Below are 7,297 nucleotides of genomic sequence, written 5' to 3' on the forward strand. Positions count from 1 at the left end.
ATAATTTTGTTTGTTGTTGCTGGCATATCTCCCAACTCTGTATTGGTGGCTGAAATGGCTTCTTTGGCTTTCTCTACTAACTCTTTCTGCTAAAAAATAATTTGGATGCTAGGCCAAATTTCATTCATACGATCTATTATATTGTGCCAAATGATCTCCTTAACCCTCCCTAGATTATTTCCAATGGAGGATTTTTTTTATGACTTCTGAAGCTTCTCTATCAATGCCTTTGCTCTCTGCATCTCTACCAAGTGATTGTTTTCAGCTCTTTTAATCTAATCTTGTAGCACACCAACTTGGGATTCCAGCCTCTTAATTTCTTCATTCTTCAGATTCTTTCCTTCAATAGATCTTGCCAATTGTTCTACACTGCTTCCTGCTCCTGTGGCTGCACCTGCTGGAGTAGTTATGGGTAAGGCTATTAGAGTAAGGGTCTCCACGGTTGTGCTAGCCATTTGTGCTACTTTTTCTTTCTCCCGCACAATATTTTCCATCTTTGTCTCCATCTGTTTTATTTGGATGGACTCCTCCACTATTAGTTTCATCATTTCGGCCTTTATTCTCTTTGTTTCCTCTATTTCCTTAGTCAGTGGGTCATGTGTAGTAGGCAGTTTGAGCTGCTTCTTCAGAGTTGCAATGTCTAGTTCTTTCTTCTTTATTACTTATTCAGCTACTTTTGTATTTGAGGGATCATATCCAATTTTTATTACTAAGTCTTCCAAAGACTTAATCTTGGTGTCCTTTGACAATGATGAAATCCTCTCCATCTTCAACTGAGACTGAGCATTTGAGAGGGCCACCTGCATTTTGAACAAATTCATGGAAGTGCTGGTTAAAGTAGATGAAATCATTTCCCCTGTTTGCTTGTGCATCTCTAGTTGATCAATTGGATGGACATTCTTGACATCAAACTCAAAGGAAGTCTGCTTGTAGTCTGTTGGAGTTTTGGGCTCTGATGTTTGTGCCTCCAAAAATGCCATATGCATTTTTCCCTTCTCTGAGTCAAAGGTAGAGAGAATTTTGCCTTGTGCAGTTGCACTCTGCTTCCAAAACTGAGCATAGGTGCTCTTCTTTAGTATTTCATTTCTGATTTTGATTTCTTTGAAGGTATAAAAAATTGTCTCTTCTTTCTCTTCAGTCACCTTTGAAGATGAGGACACTTGAAGAGATTGTTGTCTTTCTGAAATCAGAGTAGAAGGAAATGATTGTCCTCCAGCTGGGGAGGAATCTGGAATATCAATTATGTTGATCACTGTCTGCTGTGGTGACCCTTTATCTATGTCCATGTGTTTTCTAGCTTTCTTCCTGTACTTCAACCTGAATTCTTTCATGGAAATATCAGTTCCTGGTGACTGATCTTCTCTGGACCTCTTCCATGTTATCCCTTGCTCTTGTTCTTTTCCCTTTTCAGACCTTTCTTTAGTAATTTGTTTCTCCTGCTGCCGTGGAGTTTGTGCACTAGAAGAGGAAATTACTTGCTCCTCGGCCTCCTGTAATGTATCTGGCCTCCAGTCTGTTTGATTCATATATTTCTCAATTTCAGGCCTTTGAGTGTGGATGTAGGCAGTGGACTTGTTTTCCACCCTCTTCTTAGAAATAATGCCCCATGGGTCATAAGACCATGTGAAGCTATGGGTGAAATTCATCTCTCTTAATCTTCTGTCTGCCTCCTCTCCTATAGCTCTGCTGTTGCAAATGAAGGGACCAATTTGGGACTTGATCCTGAATTGGGATTTCTTCTTGGCTGATACAAAATGCATCTCATCTGCATTAATCATTTGTCTAATGTACTCCAATGCAAATATCCTCATGGGGAGGAACTTTGGCAGCTTGTAGGGGTCCAACTCACAGCCATACATTTTTATTTCAGTGTAGTTTTGGTACAAGTACCAATCATAAGTTCTGGGTTGATTAGGTAGTTGCATAATTCTCTTTATATCTTCATTTATCCTTGGTTCTGCAGTCCCACTGAGGAGGCTCATTGCTGGGTGGACATACATTTCCACAAACGTCTTGTATCTGAAGTCTTTTTAATCTTTCATTACCAATGTTGTCCAAAAGATCACTAATTGAGGTTTGCCTTCCTCATTCATTTTGCTTGATGAAAACTGGAACCTGTCTACCTAAAAATACAAAAACATGTAAACTAACACTGAGGACTAATTAAAAACTTCATCTGTGAAAAAATTGACAAGATGTTCATGGATTGCATCTGCTAGAAATTGGCTGAAGTTGAAAAGGATAAAAGGCTTGGATTCAGTTGAGAGGATAGATGGGAAAGCTATAATAGCTTCATCAAGCCATTGGTCAGAATAATAGCCAAGTAAATAGGAAAGAACTGTGGCAATATGTCTGGTTCTGTCAGGGAAAATAGAGGAGGAATAAGGAGGGTTTTTGCTTGGCAGAGGTGTGTTCTCAGCCATGAAAAGTTCTAATGTTTTAGCTCTCTTGGAAAAATCAAGTTTTTGGTACATTTCAATCAGAACTTCATGTGAAAAAGGAACAACTCCTTCAATAACTAGGGCCTGCATCATCTGCATGATGGATTGAGCATCAATTGTGAATAAAATATGTCCTGTTGGGGCCATCACTACCCTTTGCTGTGGGTTGTAACATGAATGACACTTCCTGATCAATTCTGGGCAACTATGTGTTTTAGGGAAGATATAAAAAGGCAGGTTGGTGTCCCAAAGGCCTATGTCATCCATTTCCTCCATGAATTTGTCCTCCCACCAGCAATATATATTAAACAGATCAAATTCTGAGAGGGTTTCATGGATCTTGAAATCCCTGTCGGCCAATGGTAAATGATCTAAATCCAGTGGTGGGTGCACCATTGGGTTGAATACTTCTGGTTCTTTCTTCTTTGGTGCCATTGCTGTTTTCTCTGCAGCTTTCCTCTGAAAATTGTCCTGTGCTAAATATGTAACAGAAAGGGATAAAAGAAGTGGGATTTCAGTGAGGGAGAAAGAATAGGGATTTAAACAGAAATGGGATTCAAGAGTGGGAAATGATGATCGCTGCAAGAAAATGAGTAATCTTGCACTGTATTACTGTGCTTTGGCTTCACTATGTGTTCTTGGTAATGGCTGAATGGAGTGGAAAGACACTTGCAAATGAACAATAACAATTAAAATTTGAAATTGGCATGAATTGGTGGTTTTATGATTTGTAATCGTGCTGTTGGACTAGCCTCATTTGGCGCGGATCTGTTGGCTAACGACCCAACCCATTTATTTCTTGATGGCGGGAATGGAAGTGATTGGGTGGATGGGACGGTTTGGCACTGTGAGGTGGTGGGTGTCCAACGGTCGAATACGTGAGCAGTTTGGATGGTATCGAATACAGATTTGCGGGTGGCCTAGGGAGCGGTAGGTGGTATGAGAGGGGGGCGTGCGAACTCACGAGGGGGTGGCACGTATGGGGGCGGAAACCGCTGACTTCGAACCCTCCCCTCTAACATGGCTTGCATCTGTTAGAAATTGGCTGAAGTTGAAAAGGATAGAAGGCTTGGATTCAGTTGAGGGGATAGATGGGAAAGCTATAACAGCTTCATCGAGCCATTGGTCAGAATAATAGCCAAGTAAATAGGAAAGAACTGTGGTAATATGTCTGGTGCTGTCAGGGAAAATAGAGGAGGAATAAGGAGGGTTTTTGCTTGGCAGAGGTGTGTTCTCAGCCATTAAAAGTTCTAATGTTTTAGCTCTCTTGGAAAAATCAAGTTTTTGGTACATTTCAATCAGAACTTCATGTGAAAAAGGAATAGCTCCTTCAATAACTAGGGCCTGCATCATTTGCATGATGGATCGAGCATCAATTGTGAATAAAATATGTCCTATTGGGGCCATCACTACCCTTTGCTATGGGTTGTAACATGAATGACACTTCCTGATCAGTTATGAGCAACTATGTGTTTTAGGGAGGATATAAAAAGGTACGTTGGTGTCCCAAAGGCCTATGTCATCCATTTCCTCCATGAATTTGTCCTCCCACCAGCAATATATATTAAACAGATCAAATTCTAAGAGGGTTTCATGGATCTTGAAATCCCTATCGGCCAATGGTAAATGATCTAAATCTAGTGGTGGGTGCACCATTGGGATGAATACTTCTGGTTCTTTCTTCTTTGGTGCCATTGATGTTTTCTCTACAGCTTTCCTCTGAAAATTGTCCTGTGCTAAATATGTAACAGAAAGGGATAAAAGAAGTGGGATTTCAGTGAGGGAGAAAGAATAGGGATTTAAACAGAAATGGGATTCAAGAGTGGGAAATGATGATCGCTGCAAGAAAATGAGTAATCCTGCATTGTATTACTGTGCTTTGGCTTCACTGTGCGTTCTTGGTAATGGCTAAATGGAGTGGAAAGACACTTACAAGTGAACAATAACAGTTAAAATTTGAAATCGGCATGAATTGGTGGTTTTATGATTTGTAATCGTGCTATTGGATTGGCCTGATTTGGTGCGGGTCTGTTGGCTAACGACCCAACCCATTTATTTCTCAATGGCGGGAATGGAAGTGATTGGGTGGATGGGACGGTTTGGCGCTGTGAGGTGGCGGGTGTCCAACGGTTGAATAGTGAGCAATTTGGATGGTATCGAATACAGATCTGCGGGTGGCCTAGGGAGCGGTAGGTGGTATGAGAGGGGGGTGTGCGAACTCACGATGGGGTGGCACGTATGGGGGCGGAAACCACTGACTTCAGACCCTCCCCTCCCCCCCCCCACCCGAGATTAACTTTCAGAGGCTGAGGGAGGGTCAGAAAGGGACGTGGGTCGTTAGATCGGGTGGAGAGAGAGGAGATGGGGTGAAAGATGGTAGGTTGATTAGTCATGATATGATGAGTGAGTACGGTAGTGGGGTCGGGAGATAAATGGGGGTGAACTATAGAGACAAAGGGGTAAATAAATAAGGTTTAAGGGGGAATGATTATTAATGGGATATAAGACCCCTTCCTTATAAATTTCCTTATTCTGACCTTAGAAAAGATTGGAATTTTCTTCTAACCTTAGGAAAATATTGGAAACTGACTTCCAACTTTTAAAAAGGTCTTTTGATATCCCTTCTCTTTTCTTTGAATCTACTTACCCTTATTCCATAGCCTAGCATTTTTTGTTCTCTTCCATTTGCAGGGTGCACTTAGATTTGCAGACCCTTTCATCTTTCTTTTTTTTTTACATCTCTTTTTCTTTAAAAATCTAACCTACTCTATCACTTATTTCTCCCCTTTGGTCCAGATTAAACAGTTGGACCAAATTCAATTTCTACCTAGCTACTGATTTGCCAAGGTTAAACTGCTTGGCAAATCTTTATTTTCTAACCTATGAACGTAAATTGAAATTTGTTCAATCATGCTTAAACTGTATGATTTGAACAACCTTTGGGGTTCTCTTTTCTTTTTTCTTTTTCTTCTTTTTATATACCCTCTTTTCATTTCTTTTCTCTTTTTTTCTCTTTTTAATGAAATCAATTGAAAATTGAAATTTTATGAAAAATTTGAAACCTAAAAACTGTGAAATGCTTAATCACCTTGAGATCCTATAAATTATAGGACCCTAACAGAAGGAACGGAGGCAGTGTTAATCCCATGGATACGTTAACACTCTAAGCAAGACGATTTCTTGAAATTTGACAGAAGTTGAATTCTGAGAATGGTTGTGACTTGGTTTCACTATGCAATCTGAGTTCACCGCTTGGTTACTATCTGACTACAAGTAGAAGATGTTTAAAAGTCAAAATTGGTTAAAGATAGCAGAGGAGATTCTATTATATAATGAAAACTTCGACATATTTATTGGCTAAATATAGTGAAGGTGGGGTTTGAATGTTCCAAGTCTGATACATTGGTAAAGGTTCCAATTTTGATACACTAGCAACAAAGTAAGGAGGCACAATAATGAATATTTCTTTGATTGGTTTCATGTGTTGATGGAAGGACATAGTGGATGAGTTTAGTCATATTTGTTGAAGTCGATCCCACTGAATATGTATCTTGTGCCCCGTCATTAGAATTGATTTGGTTTGTGTATAACCATTGTATATCTAACTCGCATCCTTGAAGTTGAATGAACATGTACATTTCCACCGCATATGTGGTTTATGCCACCAGAGTTGGATTGGCTCGTAACACCATGTTAGATCCCACTGTATATGAAACTCCCACCCCCATAGTTGAATTGGCTCATTTATTGCCACTGCATATGTAGCTCGTGTAGCTAAAGCCCGATTGGCTCTTAACACCATATTAGATCCCACTGTATATGTGGCACTCACCCCAAAGTTTAATTTATCTTATATATTTCCATGTTAGATCCCACTGTATATGTGGCTCGCGCCCCTAAAATTGAATTTTCTATGTATTTCCATGTTAGATCACTTTTCATATGTTTCTCGTGCCCCTATCCTTGAGTTAGAAGACACTATTATAAAAAGGTTAATAAGGATGGTCGAGTAAGGACTATCATGTAGCATAGATGGCATGAAATTTTTGTTGTATAGTTGAGACCCAGGTTCAAGTTTTGGTGGTTGGAAGGTGAGATTAATTTTTTTATTTGTCACTATTATGTTCATTTTCTTGTATGTTTAAGCAAATGAAGGTGTGCATTTTGTAGCACGGTGACCGTAAAGGTCCATTTTGTCTAACGCACCCTAAAAGGGGAATTTTTTAGAACTCTTGATTTAATATATGGTTTTGAATGGTTTCTGGAGGTCTCAAGACTCATTTTAACTCCAAATTAAATTATGGAAGAAGTATGATGATTAGGGCTCAGTGGTGAATAGTCTTAGAGGCACGAAAAGTCTTGATGTTGTATTTGTGGTGATCAAATTCTCTATTAAATGTTTTGGGAGCTTATAAACAGGTTACATTTGGATTTTGATATTTGGCAAGAATAGGTTCTGAGATTAGTCATATGTGACCAAATCAATGAGCAGGTTGAAGCATAATTTTGATAGGGTATGACAGGGCATTGACAATAGTATGATAGCGATAGGTTATTCAATTTGAAGATTTATAGTGTTTGAAAAGTAGGTGGATCTATTTTCAATGCTTTGTAAAACAGGTCCATAAGAAGTTGAAGGAGGAGGTGGGTGCCTCCACTGAGGTTGGATCCTCAATCAAGTTGGGGCCTAGAGAAATTCAAAGCTTTCTTATCATCTAGGTTGGTGTCTCAATCAGGTTGTGTCCTAAAATGAGTTGGTGTTTGCACATTTTTAAGGTTGGTGCCTCAATAAGTATGTAACTTACGACAAGTAGAAACTTGCATATGCATGTAGCAGGTTGGTGCGTGTAAATCTA

The sequence above is a fragment of the Pinus tabuliformis genome, chromosome 5_1, assembly GCF_031772625.1.
Source record: "Pinus tabuliformis cultivar Carrire ecotype Pingquan chromosome 5_1, CPIR1, whole genome shotgun sequence".
In the NCBI taxonomy this organism is placed as follows: domain Eukaryota; kingdom Viridiplantae; phylum Streptophyta; class Pinopsida; order Pinales; family Pinaceae; genus Pinus; species Pinus tabuliformis.